Source organism: Phascolarctos cinereus, unplaced genomic scaffold (genome assembly GCF_003287225.1).
Source record: "Phascolarctos cinereus isolate Bilbo 61053 unplaced genomic scaffold, phaCin_HiC Scaffold_726;HRSCAF=1367, whole genome shotgun sequence".
In the NCBI taxonomy this organism is placed as follows: Eukaryota; Metazoa; Chordata; class Mammalia; order Diprotodontia; family Phascolarctidae; genus Phascolarctos; species Phascolarctos cinereus.
This window is the reverse complement of record NW_027556098.1, coordinates 55,172,595-55,190,492: the sequence shown is the minus strand read 5'-3', so window position 1 is coordinate 55,190,492 and position 17,898 is coordinate 55,172,595. Positions and strand designations below refer to the sequence as shown.

The window sequence follows — 17,898 nt, the reverse complement described above, 5'->3', positions numbered from 1 at the left end:
GTAAACTTAAAGCACTATATAAATATGAATCATGATTCCATACAACCATGGATGTGTGGATCTTTACATTGCTTTTGTTCTTTCCCTCAAGCACCCAGAAAGTAGTATATTTATCCCATCCTCTATTCTGTACCTTCCACCTCAGACTGAACTGTGCCCACGTGGTTTTGGATGCCAACCTCTGTCCCCTTTGTCTTAATGAAAACAAACAACAGTATTTTAGCACCTTATATGCAGCTAAGTGGAGGGAAATCACTCTACATAGCTCAAAGAGCTCATTTGTGATATTGAAAGTGTCTGAATCCAACCCAGAAGAATAAATATACTAGCACCCAGTAGCACAAATTATCATGCAGCGATTTAGCCATGTTTCTCCTTTGCTCAGAAGTCTACGTCAACTCCCTATTGCGGGCCTGCACAACATATGGACCACCAAAGGATTTGGGGCAGCCTGAGAAAAATGTAGAGGATGTAAAAAAGAGTAAAGATCTAACAAGTGCTTTGTCAGTGCCCCACCTAACCTGCCTTCCACTAGTCACTATTGTGCCACCATGTAACTTAGCAGGTGGGTTGCCACCACACACTCCTGTTTGTCTCATGACCTGTGGCAATCAACCATCATTAGTCAGTCTCTGGTCTGAGAGGAGCAAGAGTCGTATCATTTTGCTGTGTTTTCAGTTGTTACTGGCATTGAACAGCGAGCGACAAAGTGAATGTAGCCACGCGCCAGCACAGCTGATACCTACTATTTGATGAGTGGCAACAACTCAAGGGCTTCTTCCCCTCACTCGCTGCGTGGCCACCCTCCAAGTTTCGTTGAGTGTCAGGTGCTCTCTCCAAGGTCAGACACTCAGTTCAGTATTTCTTTGTATGTGAGCAGTTGCTATGGACATTTTTTTGGTTCTAACATTAAAGTTTTTAGGGTGACTTTGTAAAGTGGGTGATAAAAAGAAACAGAAGATCAAATTGGGATGTAAAGTGTTTAATCCGGAGTGTACAAATAAATATTTGTTTACTTACAAGAGAGAGACAAAATACGGTCCCTTATTTGCCAAGAAGTAATAGCCGTTCCAAAGGAATACAATCTTTGTTGCCATTTTGAACCAAAACACCCTGACTTAAACAAATTGGACACCAATGAAAAACAAATTAAAGTGTCTAAATTGTTGAAGAATCTCAGTGGGGAACAATGGTTTTTCAAGAAAATAAACTCAGAAAATGAGGCGGCTACTAAGGTTAGTTTTCAGGTTTCTAAAGAAATTGCCGTTGCTGTGAAGTCTTTTGCTGATGGTGACTTCATAAAGAAGAATTTGCTGATTGCAGCTTCTGGATTATGTCCCAAGGTGTTTTTGAGAATGTAAGGTTGTCCCATACAACTGTGCAGCAAAGACTAACTGATGATAAACTGACTGCTGACAAGAAGTTCAATATGTTCCATTAACCAAATCTAAAAGTAAGAAAACCTGAAAAATGTATTAAAACTTGTACCACTTAGCAAAGTAATTTTTTTAACATTAATGTGATTTCATGATAAATAAAAATCTTAAGTAATAAGTATAATTAATTGATATGAATTGAAATTTCCTTTTTTTAATATGGTTTATTTGCAAAATAGCTGAATCATTAATTATACCTTTACTTGGAAAGTGAGCTGCTAAAAACCTATCTGTGGCCCTGAAGAAGTTTAGCCTATTTTAATTTTGGCTCCTACCTACTGCCAAGTTGTGCAGGTCTGCACTATTGCCTACTAGGTAAGATTCAAATTCCTGGCATCTAAAGTCCTCCACAGTCTAGTACCAGCTAATATTGGCAGCGTTCTCTCAGATTACTACCCTCTATGCACTCTACCCTCCAATCAAATCATTCTACTTGCCCTTTGTACTTTCAAACATGTCCTCCACTTATCTTCCTCCTTACATTTGTTCAAGCTCTACCCTAGGCCAAGAACGTCCCCTCTCCCGTGTTGAATTCTTCCCCCAGCAAGCCTTTCCTGAACCAAAAAAGATATTTATTTTTCATTATATGACAAAGAGTATTTAATGCTAATGAACTTACCGTACATAATCTTATATGTGAAAATTATCCATGAATGGACCTTGACTGGGGTCGTTTAGGCAGTGAGGAGCAAAGTTGGAACACAGGACCCCTGGCTTTCTGGTCTCCATCTTCGCCGTGTTGACAGCAGGACTAGCGGGACCGAGTCACCACCATGCAGCTGTTTCTCCGCATGCAGGCTCTGCACACCCTCGAGGTGACCGGGCAGGAGACCATCACCCAGATCAAGGGCCACGTGGCATCCCTGGAGGACATCGCTCCCAAGGACCAGGTCCTGCTTCTAGGTGGCTCCCCACTGGAGGATGAAGCCCTCTTGGGGCAGTGCAGGGTGGAGCCTCTGGCCACTATGGAAGTGACTGCTTGGATGCTAGGAGGTAAAGTCCACGGCTCTTTGGCCTGAGCTGGAAAAGTGAGGGGTCAGACTCCCAAGGTGGCCAAGCAGGAGAAGAAGAAGAAGAAGACTGGGCATGCTAAGAGGAGGATGCAGTACAACTGACGCTTTGTCAATGTAGTGCCCACCTTTGGAAAGAAGAAGGGCCCCAATGCCAACTCCTAAACCCCTGGTACTTTCTGTCTGTCCCCAACAAAGCCACTATGACTCTAAAAAAAAAAACAAAAAAAAAAACACAGGACCTCTGACCCCAAATCCAATGCAAATTCGATAATAATAAGACAAGGCCACTGTTCTTTGAAGTTTATATCAGCATGTCTTTGAAGACATTTCTCCTGTACTCCACTTGAGTTGCCCCCACTTCACGGGTTCTGCTTAGTGTCATGTCATAGCATCCATTTTCTGCTCAAACATACTTTTAAATCTGCCCACATTCTCACTTTACCACCATCCCCTTCACCTTTCCAATCACCAATTTTTCCCCGTAGCCTTTGTTCACCTACGAATTACCTTATCTGACAACTATGTGCTTGGTGAGATAATTAAAATATTAAATAGATTTAAGGTCATAAATTACAATGACAAAACTGTTTAAGAAGTCATAGGTAGCCTTGCATCATTGATAGCAGATCCAGAATGATCACCTCCAGAGAAAGGTGAGTGTCAAGTTTTATTCTGTAATGAAAGAAGATACCCTTTCCTAGGCACCGGTCCCTTATATGTATTATCTGTCTCTATTGAAATGTAAACTTGTTGAGGGCAGAGAAGGCCTCTCCTTTGTATTTTTTAACCCCAGCTCTTAGTACAGTGTGTGGTTCATAGGAGTTTCTTAATAAATACTTTTTTTATTCATTCATTCTCCACCGTAAATGTCCCTACTCAAATCCACCCTTAACCAACTTCAAGGGAGTTTTCCGAGCAGTTTCTGTATCTGGTTCACACATAATTACTATACCTTGGCATCATAGACCTAGAGTCGGAAGGCACCTGACAGTCCCCCTAGTCCAAGCTCTCATTTTACAGAAAAGGAAACCTTGAGGTCCAGAGAAGTGGCCTTCCCAATGTCACACAGGTAGTAAATGTCAGAGGTCATATTTGAACCCAGGTGCTTTGACTTCAGAGCTAGAGAAATCTGCTGATGGAGTTCAACCAACACAATGCTAAGATGCGCAGAGTACCTGGAGCACTGTAGTTTCGTTGTCCATAAGAAGGGATCCAAGGTTCTGGATCTGAAGGAAATTAGACAAGACTGATGGAATAGCTTTTGAGTAAAAAAGAATCATCAGGTTATAGTGTTGGAAGGGGCCTTAGAGAGCCTCAACAGTCCTTATTTTAGTAATGAGGAAACTGACATATTAAAAGGGGAAATGACTCATCCAAGGTGGTGAGTGGCAGGACCAGCATTTGAACATGGAGCTTTTGACTTATAAATTGACGTTCATTCTATTCTATCACACTGTATTCTAAAATTACAGATCACCCATACCAAATGACACCAAATTTTCCAGTTTAGTGATGCTTGCTGACATAAAATATATATCACAGTAGGTATTATACTGTACCTTAAAGACCTCCCTGACTCTCACTTTTTTTATTTTTTGACCAATTCTTGGTCTCAGTTGAAAACAGTCTTATCAACACTTCAAACTGACACAAACATAAATGCCATCAACAGTCTGGAACTGGTAGGTTTGTCTGATGAATACAGACCTAGGCTAGGACACTCCCATGAAGATGACAGTCCTAAGAACTAATCTATATGCTTAGACATCCAATAACCCTTCACAGGTCCTAGTTGTGCCCAAACTAGTCACTTGGGACTACCCGTCCTTGATCCACATCTCCAAGACAGATAAGAGATGCTATCATGAGTTGGAGTTTGCCTATACAGACACTTGCTCACAGAATCTTCCATCTTAGAGTTCACGGAAAAGATGAAAAGACCCCTGAGTTACCAGAAGGCTGCGTAAGATCCAGTCCTCAGGTGCCCCTGTTACAGGGAAAAAATAATATGGGCCAGGTATGGTGGCACACACTACAGTCACAGCTCCTGGGGAGGCTGAGGATGGTGGCTTTCTTCTTGAGCTTGGGACTCTGAGCTGCAAGTGGTCTATGCTGAGAGTAGTGTGATGGGTCCTGTGAGCAGCCCCTACACTTTCAGCTTGAGCAAGATAAAGAGGACCAGTCTTAACATATAGTAATGATAATGTGGTCATGTTGTCTAGAGTTTGTCAGTGGTTTAGAAAGTTATTATATCAAACCACACCCAACAGACAAACAGTGTTTATCTATTTACACCATTGTGTGCCCAAAGGAGCAGAGTATATAGGAAAGAACACTTGTTTAGGCCAAAAAGGCCCTAGTTCTACTCCCAGTCCTGCCACTAAATAGCTGCCAAAATGTTTTGTTGCCCCCAGGTGGTACCAAAATCCTATAGAATTCAATTGAACAAATATTTATTTAGCACTTTTACTATGTGCAAGGCCTGGGATAGCTACATGTGTGGTAGGGGTTATGAAATCCTGGAGAAAACAAAAATATTTTCCTTTGGGGGCAGGAGGAAAGGGAAGGAGAGTCTAAAAGCCATGCTATCTCAAAAAATCTATTTGCAAGGCTGCTATGATAATACTATAATATGGCACACTTAGTACTTAGCATAGCACCTGCACATAGTAGGCACTTAATAAGTCTTAGTAACTAGTGGTAAAGCACACCAGAGAGGGAGATTTTACAATTACTGGGACCTTTTCAGCATGAGGGCCTGAGGGCCTGGGTAAAAGGGAATGAGAATATGCTAACCACTGAGGAATGAGTACCAAGTTGGTTCAAGTATGTCCATCAGTCTATCAGACTGACTGATTGACTATAAAGCTGATTGGTTGCCTGGATACAAAATAGTCAAGAAGTGAGGGGCTGGAGCTCCCCCCCTCCCTTCTCCCTCTTCCCCTTTAAGACCACAGATGCATTCCCACTTCTGTTTACTAGGATTGTGAGGTAGTAGTGCCAGGAGTTGTTATTTTATTAAAATAAAGGAATCAGATGTCATTTTGGAAATTCTTGAAAAATATTGCTCTCCTAACTCACCCCCAAAAGAAGAGATAGGAGAAGATATCTTCATCTACTCTTTTGCAAAGTGGAGGTCCACTGGTATGGAATATTGCAGATATTGTCTGTTTTTAAAACATATTTATTAGCTTAGTTGATTTTTTTTTCTTCTTCCTCTTTATTTAAAAAAACAATTCTTTGCCTTAACAGGTGTCTCTCCAGTGTGGAAAGGAAGAGAGATATGGGGAAAATCTAGACAACATAACAACAATCAATAAGAATCTTTTTCTTTAAAAAAAGAAAAGTACTTTAACCTTTTTTGCAGAAACAGATATGAAAACAAAGTAAATGCTTATTGACTGGGAAATGGCAACACAAACTGAAGTGTGCCAGCTCCTGCATGAGGAAGGTGAGCCTCCCTTGGAAGCTTTCAGTTTCTACCTTTCTAGTGTCCCCAGCTAAGCTGTCCAGCACGCCTCCTGACCAGGTTCCTAGACTGCCCTGCCTGTGCCATACCCCTTCACAGTTCACTACAATATCCCCTTTCATAAAGTCAGGGTTCAAAGGACAAACTTGAACCAACTTGGTACTCATTCCTCAGTGGTTAGCATATTCTCACTCCCTTTTACCCAAGCCCCTCAGACCCTCATGCTGAAAAGGTCCCAGCAATTGTAAAATCTCCCTCTCTGGTGTGCTTTACCACAAGTGATGACTCAGGTGAGTCCCCTGCTCATTTAGGTCCACATCCATAATAAAATGAAGCCCTCAAAAATAGGCATTAGTAATCCATTCAACAGTTAACTAAAAGGTTTACACAGCCTAGCAAGGGAAAGGATTTTAATTCCCACGGATTCAGTGGAGCCCAGCTTCCCAGTATGACTCATACTGCTGATCTAGGGTCATATGCCCCAGCTCCTCAGATTCTGACTCTTGTTTCCAGGCATCCAATAAACTATGTCTGCAGAGCCAATTAAATCTCAAGGACAGAGTTTCAATACAGTAATGCAATGGTTAACCACTTTACACTAGAGAAATCTGGTTCTTTTTAAAACAAAAACTACCACAAAGTAACACACACACACACACACACACACACACACACACACACACAGAGATTGGGAATACAGGATCATCTTTCTGCCAAGAAAGCAAGAGGGTCAGAGTGAAGCAAAGACCAGGAAAATGGTAAGAAAATGCCGTTTCTGTTCTCAGCTTCAGGAATGGCTCCAGTCAATCTGCTGTTGTTCTGGGTGGGCCCTGAATTGCTCTGCAATTGTTTCTGAGTCTCTGTTACAAGTAGGTATATTAGGGAACTGAAGATTTTAAGACAATAAATATCAATAAAACTTTTTTTTAAAGTTAAGTTTTGTACCCAAAAGGGCATATGTAAGACTCACAAAATAAGCCTGAATGTGATTGAAGCACACACATCTCATACCACATCAGACATCATGATGCATCTCCCTCTTCTATGCATAATTTTGCTGTACCATCTGAATGCAATTATTTCCTTCCTCTGTTTGACAAGGTTGATTACATTGGGAGGCACAGTGGTGAGAGAAATGATTATTAAATAACCAATTATTGGGGAGATCCAAGGATTGTTCCTTCCTATATCTTCCTTCTCTACTAGGCCAAGCCAGCATCTGAAGGACATGATAGATAATGAGATCGGATTAACTTTCTCCTAGGTCTTGTTCAGACCCTACCCTAGTGGGGAAGCCCATTATGTTCCACTGGGGCTTGGCTGGGTGGGGTAGATCCTTTGTCCAGATCGCCCGAGGCTAAGGGTAGTATAGTATACTGATCAGTCATCCCCTGATTAGAATGGGTCCCCTCTCATTTTAATATTCATTCTTTCATTAATTGTTAACCAGTCAGAGTAGACTGCCACCCTCAGCAACACCCACCTTTCCAAGGGCATATAAGCTTGAGTTGATTCCATGAGGAGTATTTGGCATTCAAGAGTATCACTGATCCCTTTTATTAATTATCCTCTAGAATAATTAATAAAATGATTAATTACTCAGAAACTATGTCTCTCAAATATTTTCTATGTCATGGGTGGGGGCAAGGTAAAGAGTGATGGATTTGGAAAGTCAGGAGCTTGGGTTCTAATCCTGACTCTATCGCACATTACCTTGGGACAATTAATCTCTTTAGACTTAAGGTTCTTCATCTGTAAAATGAGATGGTTGGACTATGTGAAACCTCTAAGGTCCCTTCCACCTCTCAAATGAGCCTCTCTTCTCTGCTCTTTGCATGTAAAACGTTTTCATTATCCACCAACAAATACTCATATCTACTTGCCATAGGGTTGCCAGGGTGCTTCTGTTACTACTCTCTACAAATGGAGAGGCAAGAGGCCAACTACCACAAGTCTGAGGCAATAACTGAAGAAGTGAAACATAGAAATTCTCAGGAATTTTATCTGGGATTCCTTGAGGCTCTGTGAGCTCCACCTGGCCACTCTAGAGGCAGGAAATGGGTCAGGAGGACAGGGGAAAGGGAGGAATAGAAGATCCAGAAAGATCAATGTAGAAAACATAGGGTTTAGGGAGGGAACACTCTAGGTTTATCAGCTTGGAACTCACTGATGAATCTTCCCTCTCACCAATCTTCCTTCCTTCACATAGCTGGCCAAATAATCTTCCCAACACACAGGTTTGATCATGAGTGAGACTCCTTTGCCAAAAACTTTCAGTGTCTCCTTTTTGCCTCTAAGATAAAATAAAAATTCCTCTAAGCCACAATCTGGCTCCAATCTACTTTTCCATCCTTATTTCACATCATTCCTCTTTATGCACTCTGTATTCAAGCTAGGACCTCAAGCTTCTTTTAAGGTTCTCAACTCACATACTTCATATGCAAAGCTTTTCTCAGTTGTTAGGGGACCTTCTCTACTCCACAAATGTTATATGTCTATGTGTGCATAGACATATAAATATACATGTGTATACACACATATGTGTTATATGTGTACATGCACACATGCACATAAACAATATACATGCTGTTTCAAAATTCTTAGTGCAATTTTAAGCTACTAAACTCCACAAAGGCTTTTGAAATATCCTGTACATATATGTGTGTGTACATATGTATATATGCACATGTGTATGTATATCTTAACATGTATCTCCCCAAAAGACTGTAAGCTTTTTGAGGGCAGAGAGTATTTTTCATTTTATCATTGTATCTATCTCCAACTCCTAAAACAGTGCTTTATACATAGCAGGTGCTTACAAAATGCTTGGCTGGAAACTGTATTATTTCCTGTTTTTAATACTGCCCTGTGTACACAAGTCATGCTATCCACTTATTGACACCTTCTCTTCCTTTATGGCCCAACCAAGCTACTATCTCCTCCGTGATACTCCTTAGCTGAAAACATTCTCTTACCTTAAATTTTGCTGGTGTACTTTGGATCTCTCTTTTGCTCTTATCACAGTCTACTATGTAGCATATTTATTCGTCTTTATGTTGTATCCCCAAGTAGACTGTAGACTATATACTCCTTGAGGACAGTGACTATGTCAACTTCTCATCCTTGGCAACTAAAACAGCTCTTTTTACACATTAGGCTCTTAAGGTTTTTTTGATTGAATTGACTGAGCCCCAAGGTGGGGAGGAGAGAGACAGAAAAAGGGGAAAGTGAAGAGGAGAAAGAGAAACAGAGAAAGGAGAGAGAGAGAGAGAGAGAGAGAATTTGAGGTAGAACTGAAACTGACTTCCAGGACAAGGAAAGGGAGAAAGGAGCTAAGAACAATTAGGCCTAATAACATACATATTTTAATGAAGACTAGGGTTGACTCTTACATAAGGTTAATCTTACAAAGATTTCTTTAAAGATCTTATAAAGATTTCTTGAAACTTTTTAATTATTCCTTCTGATTGTTTCTAACCCCTGTCTTTTTTCCCTGTAGTTACTAACAGTAAAAATCCACAAGAAACCTAGAGAAGTGTAGTGTACTTGTTTTAGACATGGTAGAACAATGAAACCAAGTATAAGGTGAAAGTAGCATCTCAGAATTGGAAGTATCCTCAAAGGTCATTGAGTCCCCTGGGTCCCTTTCTATGGGGAGCTTAGACAGAGCTAAATCCAAGTGGGAGAGCAGGTGGCCATAGGGAACAAGGGAGCAGGCAACCCAAAGTAGAGAATACCATGGGGTTTGAGGTACGTATGCCTCAGCAATGTTGTCTCTGAGGATTTAACACTAGAAAGAAGCTCTTTCTATACAAAAGGCATAATCTGGACAGTCTCTGCTTCTGGACATAATGTATTTCTGGAGACTGTCATCCTGGAGCATGGTACAATCAATGGAATTGTTGGATTTCCAGTAAGAGGACCTCAGTTTGAATCCCAGATTGTGTAAACTTAACCATGTTATTTCACCTATCTTGATTTCATTTTTCTCATCTGTAAAAAGTGAATCTTGGACTGAGGTCTCTTCTGCTTCCACATTTTAAGATTCTATCAGACTAATTCAGCTAGGATGGAAGCCTGCAAGACAGGACAGAAATTCTCAATGCATTCTTATCCAAGGACTTGAGGCTATGACCATGTCCTCCTCCCTTCCTAATCCCCTCAAGGGGGGGGGGGGAGGTGTGCTGAAATTCTGGGGGAAGCAAGAAGTAAACATTAGGAAGAAGAGACAAAAGATGGGAGAATGAGAAAGGATGGGAGACTGGCACCTTGAGTTGGCTACCAGTGCCCCAACTAGGGGTGAGACAGCAAGAAAAGGTTGTAGCTGAACAATGGAGTCAATGCAGAGTGGGAATATCGCCCCTTTCCTTTCTTCATTCTGACTCCTCTTCCCAGCTATCTCAACCATGCCTTCTGCTCTAGGGCCATTATCTTCTCCTGAAACTTGGACTCTGCCCCCTGGATATTGTTGCTCTGATGGGTGAGCTCTCATCTTTCAAGCACCCAGCTCTCCACATCAGTTCCATACTATCTCCTTACTATGGTGCCACAGATTACACACACACACACACACACACACACACACACACACACACACACATACCTCCCTGCCTTCCAGCACAACTTTATATCCTATCTTTACCATTAGAATGCAAGCTCTTAGGCAGAATTCAGAAAAACCTGGAAAGACTTACAAGAAGTGATGCAAAGTGAAGTGGGCAGAACCAGGAGATTATTGTACACAATAACAGCAATAGAGCACCATGATCAACTGTGAATCACTTAAGCTATTTTGGGCAATACAATGATTCAAGACAATTCCATAATAAATAATAATAATAATAATAAATGCTATCCACCTCCAGAGAAAGAACTCAGAGAATCTGAATGCAGATTGAAGCATACTATTTTTCACTTTCTGTATTTTTTCATGTTCCCCCCCTACCGCCTTGGGAGTGTCTTCTTTCACAAGATGACTAATATGTTAATATAGTCTGCATGATTGAACATGCATAACCTATAACAAATTGCTTACTGTCTTAGGGGAGGAGGGGAAAGAGAGAGAAAAAACTTGGAACTCAAAATTTTTTAAATGAATGTTAAAATTTGTCTTTACATGTAACTAGGGAAAAAATAAAATATAATTTAAAAAATTTTTAAAAATTAAAAAGAATGTAAGCTCTTTGAAGACAAGGACTTGTATTTCCAGCATTTAGCACAGTACCTGGTACATAGTAAACACTTAATAAATGCTTTATCATCAGACACATGTGTGTCTGTCTCACACTGAGCCCATATCTCATTTGGATAAGTGAGGGGGAATCAGCCTCCTTATTCACTGTTTAGAAGACAGCTTCAAGTGAACTCACACACACACACACACACACACACACACACACACACTCAGGGTGGAATCAAGGGCAGTAACTAGAAAGCCAGACCTGAAGGCAGCGCTTGGCCCATACAAAGGTGAGAGTCAGAGAGAAGCAATAGTTAAGTTCTTTTTTGCTAAATACCTCCTCTCCCCAGCCACTGCTAGGCTAATATTAGTAAAGAAAATCACAAGGTAAAATTCTGACAGTCACTAGCTACTGACTCAACAGTGTCTGCTTAGACATGGGTGGAAAACATCACATAAAGAGCCAAGGGCCATAAGAAATCAAGGATAGGTCTTTAGGGTACCATAGCACATGAGTCTAATGGAGAAATACAAATATAGCCCTACAATATAAAGTAGGGCTACTTGTATCTCACTTCTTTTTGCTAATAGCAAGGTTCTGCCCCAAATCCTTCTGGACCAGCTTCTGTACAAGCTGAACAATTTGCTATTCTCAAAGCATATATCTGGATTTAAGCTATGGTATGGAATAGTGAATCTGTGTTTTGGAGGCATAAGGATACACAGAAAACTTCAGAAAAACCTTGACTATTAGTCATTGGGTCTCACGAAAATATGCCTTGATGTTTATAAGTATTATATTAAATAAAACCAGATGCCATGAGATGTTTGTGGAGGTCCTGAGGCTATTTGTAATGTTACAGACTGTCAAATAAAAATTGAGGATATCCTAGCTGATTCATTCCCTATTAAGGATGTAGTGAAACAGGATTGGAAAATCAGAGTATCCAGCTCTATTCAATCTCTTTTATTAATTGCCTGTGCTGTCAGACACAATCAAAATATTGATTAGTTTTACTAAATTGCTTTTAATTTTCTTTAATCATTGTTACAAAGGATAGCAGGGGAAGGTATATATTCAGAAATAAATGTGATGTAAGAACAAAAGACATCAATAAGAATTAAATAAAAATATTTTAATTCTTGTATTCAGTCACGCTAAGGGAAGAGACAAGGAACACAAAAGTTGATTTTTTTTTGGACCCCCATTGAGGAAACTACTTCTACTAATGCAGGTTTTGTTCAGTCATTTTTCAGTCATTTCCAACTCTTCATGGCCCCATTTGGGGTTTTCTTGGCAAAGAAAATGTAGTGGTTAGCTATTTTCTTTGCCAGCTCCTTGTACGGAGGAGGAGACTGAGGCAAACCAGGTAAAGTGACTTGCCCAGGGTCACACAGCTAGTCAGTGTCTGAGGTGGGCTTTGAACTCAGAAAATGTGTCTTCCTGACTCCAGAATCAGCACTCTATCCACTGTGCCACCTAACTGCCCAATGCAGATAAACATCTACTCCTTTTCTCCCTTGAATAATTTTTAATTAAATAAAATAAAAAGTCAAAAGTTGCATTTTTAAAATGCCAAAACTTGGGCTTAGTTCAATGAAGACAGCCTATAACTTGGGTTTGGGAGAGGCTACCTTTCACTGTCCTCTCCTCCACCCCCTGGAACAGCAGCAGCAACTTAGAGCACATGCTTTCTTACCAGGAAAGGAATATAATTCTAAAGACTCTTCAGAGGATGATTAGAGACAGAGCTGGTAGATGAGAATGAACAGAAGTGGTTCTAGTGGGGAAACGAGTGAAAATACTCCACTCGCCACCGGGAGAACTAGTGAAGGTTAGTATAAGCAATAGTAGTATCACTATCGTAGGTAAGGAGAGAAACGCTAAAAAGTTGTCAGCAAAAGTAATACCAATTTGCCTAACGGTGAGCACAGAGCTAGGGCTTGAGGGAAGATGGAGGGCGGAGAGTTAATAAGAGAAAATCAGGATTCATAATTTTAAGACAATGGTGGAGGTTACCCCCAGGTCCCAGCATTTGCAGGAGCTGGCACTGAATTAAAAAAAAAAACACTATCTGATTTCTAGCCATAGAAAAGGGGAAAACCCCAAAAGGGTGAGAGAAAGAGGCATTGAGCTAGTGTTATTTCCTGTCTAATCCAAACTCTGACTGCTCTCTACTAACTCAAACCTTATTCTGTGTGAGAAATGATTATTTCTCTCTTGTATTAATAACTAATTATTGAATCAGAACCAAGGTTTTTCCCATTTTCTACTTCCTCATCCAAAAATCAACCATGTTGGGAAAGCTTTCTAAAAAAATATACTCAGCCAGGATGTTTGAGATCTAATCAAACCCAGTAAAAGAAATTCTAAGTTTGGGCTAATAAGTGCATTCCTACTTAATGTGTTTGCTCAGATAGGTCTGGGAAAATGTGGATGCTCTCTTTTGTCAGACAGGTAATATGGACATTGACAAGTCTTTCTGACCAAGACTTTGATGATCCAAGTCCTGTACCCTGAGACCCTTATTGGAATATAGCCCAGTCTCTCATTATAATATTCATTCCCTCATTAATTGTTTACCAATCAGAGTTGATTGCCACCCTCAGGAACACCTGCTCTTCCAAGGGCATGTAAGCTGTGAGTCCATCTCCATGAGGGGTCTTTGGTTAAAAAGAAATAGCCAAATGACCATCTTTTTATTAGTAAACATGTTGGCCTTATTAACAAAATGACTAAATTACCCAGAAACAATATCTCTTGGAAACTTTTTAAATGCCACATCTGTGTTGGAACCTTATTTGAAAGCACTTTCTTCCCTGACTGCTTCAGGAGTCCTTCAGCATACATGAACCAGAAGAGGCCAGTGAAGCCAACAGCCACACCTAAGCCTTCTACCACAGGGACCGGGTATCCATAAAGAAGATGAGAGAAAAAGATGGCAAAGGCTTGGCACAGTGTCATGATGACAGTAAAAGTGGCAGCACCAAACTGCCCATTGGTGTAGAAAATGGAGAGCCTGCCAAAGGCTGAAGAGATTGATCGCAGCAGAGCATGGACAGCAAACTCTTGGTGATACTCCATAAATCTCCTTACTTCCATACTGTGAAGAGGTAAGAAAAAAGATTGTTTCCAAATATCCTATGCACTGAAGACATCTTGCAGACAAATGGGACATCTTGCCATTTGAAGGTAAAGTTATCAAAAGTGATATAGCCAACAAGCAAGACGAGGCCCGAGGCTGGGGAAACCTGGGGCTTGGGCCCAGTGGCCCAAGCAACTTTTTTACCCAAAAACAAATGAGGTCAAAGTCAGTCATTCTCAGGACTCAGAGCTTCAGACGAGAACTCAGGTTGCTCATCAGTATCATGGGGGTCCCCCGGAAACCTTGGTCAGCACCTGTGTGAGGAAGCTAACAAACTCAAGAGCCTCCTTCTGGAACCAGCCACTGAGGCTGTTAGAAAGACTGGCAAAGCACTATCAGAGTCACAGGTGCTCCATACAGGGGCTGTCCAGGGAACATACGTCATGGGCCAGTCGCTGTCAGTGCTAAATCCATTCGTCAGCACTGGGACCTGAGAGTCAGTCAGGGAAATGCACTCCAGGCATTGTATCTATAGCACCAGAGTTTCACGTCATTCATTATTCCTCCCTGTAGTGCCCACCAGGTCAGATATGATGCCCGAAGCCCCTCAGTACAGGAGGGCAGCTCAAGGGTCAGCCAAATAGGGTAGTTTCTCTCAGTTCTGAATGAAAACCTGGTGAGGGGTTCAACTGAAGGCTTGAGCTCATTGCCAAACCCTAGGGTAGCAAAGGCCCTCACCTGGTAACCAGGCACCATGAAGCCGGCATATCCAGCAGCGTTCCCCAGGAATCTGAAGATGTAGAAATGGGCCCAGGGCTCTAGGTTAGCCTCAGGAAACTTATTCTTCCATCTCCAAGGTGGGGAAAGTGGTCAACACCACCAAGATGGCAGAGGAGTGCAAGAGGAGCTGGGGACTAGGGAATATAGAGAGAGGATCTGAGGACCCCTAGTCCCTCCCTGACAGCCACCTCCTCCTCATCATCATCATCTCCAGTTCTGAGCTGCCAGCAGAAATCAAACCTATTCTTACAACCTATAGCAGAGATGTCAAACATGAAGCCCCAGGAGTGTGGCTCAAACCAGACTAAAACATAATTGGGGGACAGCTAGGTAGGTAGTGCGTATAGAGCACCAGCCCTAGAATCAGGAGGGCCTGAATTCAAATCCCACCTCACATACTTACTAGACCCCGGGCAAGTCACTTAACCCCAACTGCCTCCCTCAAAAAATGCAATTGGAAAATACTTAATAAAACAAATAAAAATATCACAAAACATAGATAATATCACATTTAAAAACTAAGTCACATTCAGCCTACAGAGATGTTTCTGTACCAGTTAATGGCCCCTGATTCTATTAGTGTTTGACACCCACTCATCTACAACCATCTTAAACAGTTATCTGGAAAAGAGCAAGAGAGGGAGCGTAGCGGAAAGAGAGCTGGCCTTGGGAGTCAGTAAGACCCATGTAACAGGTACATGATAACTCTGCCACCTACCACACAACGCTGTGTGACCTTGAGGTTATTTAACCTCTCAATGCCCCCAGGAATTCTCTAAGATTAAATTATACAAGAATAAAAATAGTTGCCAACATTTCTATAGTACCTGAAGAGTTACAAAGTGCTTTGTAAACATCTCATTCGGGCCTTCAATAGCCTTGTTCAGTGGGTACTACAGATATAATTATCCTCTTCTTATATCTTATGAGGGGTGGTCCCCCACATGTAGCCTGGGCTAATTCCTGACAGGAGCAGAAGCAGAAAGTTTGGACCAGAAGCCATCACTCTGCTCCCCTCAGAAAGAGAGGGGGTCCTGCACTAGAATTTTATCTTTCTTCTCTCTTAAATATTGTTAAGTCTATGGGATGTGGCTTTCAAATTCAATATAATATCTGAATGTTGTTTGATTAATGGGGGAAGCTAGTCAAAGCTTTAAAGGAAGCTTAGTGATTGTGACAGGAAGTGTGTTATGAGGCTCAAATGAGAGGATCTCTGTAAAGCACTTTGCAAACCTTAAAGTGCTACATAAATGATACCTAGTATTGTTATTATTACTACTCAACCAATAAACATTTATTAAGTTCCTACTATGTGCCCAAGCACTGTACTGCACACTAGGGACACAAAGAAAGGCAAAAGACAGCCCTTCCCTCAAAGAGCTTCCAGTCTAGTAGGGAAGACCACATGCATGAGTTATCCCTTCCACATCACGATTTTCCCCATCACATTTTTGATATATCATGGGATGGCATTAGAAATTAAATGGGAATTGTGGGAGAGTTTTGTGGAAGCCACAGATGACACAGAAGTTTAGAAACACAAAAATGCATAAAATAGATGAATAGTATTGTATAATATAGCCATGACCAAATACTTAACCCAAATTTTACAATAAGGTACTGCAAATACCCCATAAAAAGAATGAGAAAAAAAAAATTCAGACTTCTTCTCTGGTGCGAAGGGAGGGCCAAAAGTTTTTATGCAGACTTTCCTGTGGACCTAAGTGCCATGACGTGGAAGGGATAACTGCACAAACTATAGACAGGATAAAGTTGAGATCACCAAAAGAGGGCAGACCCTAGGATAATTGTTATCATCATTACCATTACTCTCATTATCGTCATTATTGTTGTTGCTGTTGTTGTTATAGATCTAGAACTGGCCCCAGAGTCAGAGCAATCTGGATTCAAGTGCGTCCTGCCTCTGACATCCTGGGTGAGCCATTCAATGTCTCCATGCTCTGGGGAGCTCTCCAAGACCACAGGTTGCAGAATGGTTGCAGATCTTTACTGAGAGAGGGAGCTTCTGGGCAGAGAAAGCCCTTCCCTAATGAAATCATAGGTCTAGACAAAGCCACAACCAAATAAACCATAGCAAAAAAGTGGTAGACTCCAACCAAACGTGGTATCTGGATGTGTCACTGTCAGCTTAAGTGCCTAGGAATACTCCCAAGACAAACCACTGAGAGGAGAGCACCGGGCTAGGAGTTCCAGGCCTAGTGACACCCCTAACTAGCTTTGTGACCTTAGCCAAGTGCTTCACCTCACTGGGATTCAATTTTCTCATCTATAAGAAAGAAGATTAGAGAAGAGAATATATAAGATTTCTCATAGGGCATCTAGGTAGTGCAATGGAGTCAGGTACACCCGAGTTCAAATTCAGTCTCAGACATTTACTGGCTCTGTGAATCTGGGCAAGTCATTTAACTCTGTGTGCCTCTGTTTCCTCATCTGTAAAATGAGCTGGAGAAGGAAATGGTAAACCACTCCAGTATCTTTGCCAAGAAAATCCCAAAATGGAGACATGAAGAGTTGGAAACGACTGAAACAACTCAACAAGATCTCTTCTAGCTCTGATATTCTGTGAATTATATATACATATATATATATATATGTATTTATGTATGTATGTATGTGTATATATACTCATACATATACAATTACCTGCATATATACACACCTGCATATATACACACATATAAATGTATCATATATACATTATATATACATATATGTGCATACATGTGTATGTATGTACAAGTATATATACACATACACATATGAATGTATGTTCACCAAAAAGAGGTGAACTCAGTAGCCTCTAAGGCCCTTTCTGGCACTCAATCTATAATCCTCTGATGGAGTGGTGAAGAGGACTTGGAGGTAGGAAGGCCTGAGTTCTAAAATAGCCTCAGACACTTACTAGTTATGTGAC

The 17,898-nt window shown here is 41.1% G+C and overlaps 2 pseudogenes; one reads left to right on the top strand and one right to left on the bottom strand.

The window, feature by feature from the left end:
- Positions 1-2,209: 2,209 nt before the first annotated feature.
- Positions 2,210-2,631, top strand: LOC110214912 (ubiquitin-like FUBI-ribosomal protein eS30 fusion protein pseudogene; annotated as a pseudogene).
- Positions 2,632-12,250: 9,619 nt separating this feature from the next.
- LOC110214842 (adenosine 3'-phospho 5'-phosphosulfate transporter 1-like) lies at positions 12,251-14,939 on the bottom strand (annotated as a pseudogene).
- Positions 14,940-17,898: the final 2,959 nt, after the last annotated feature.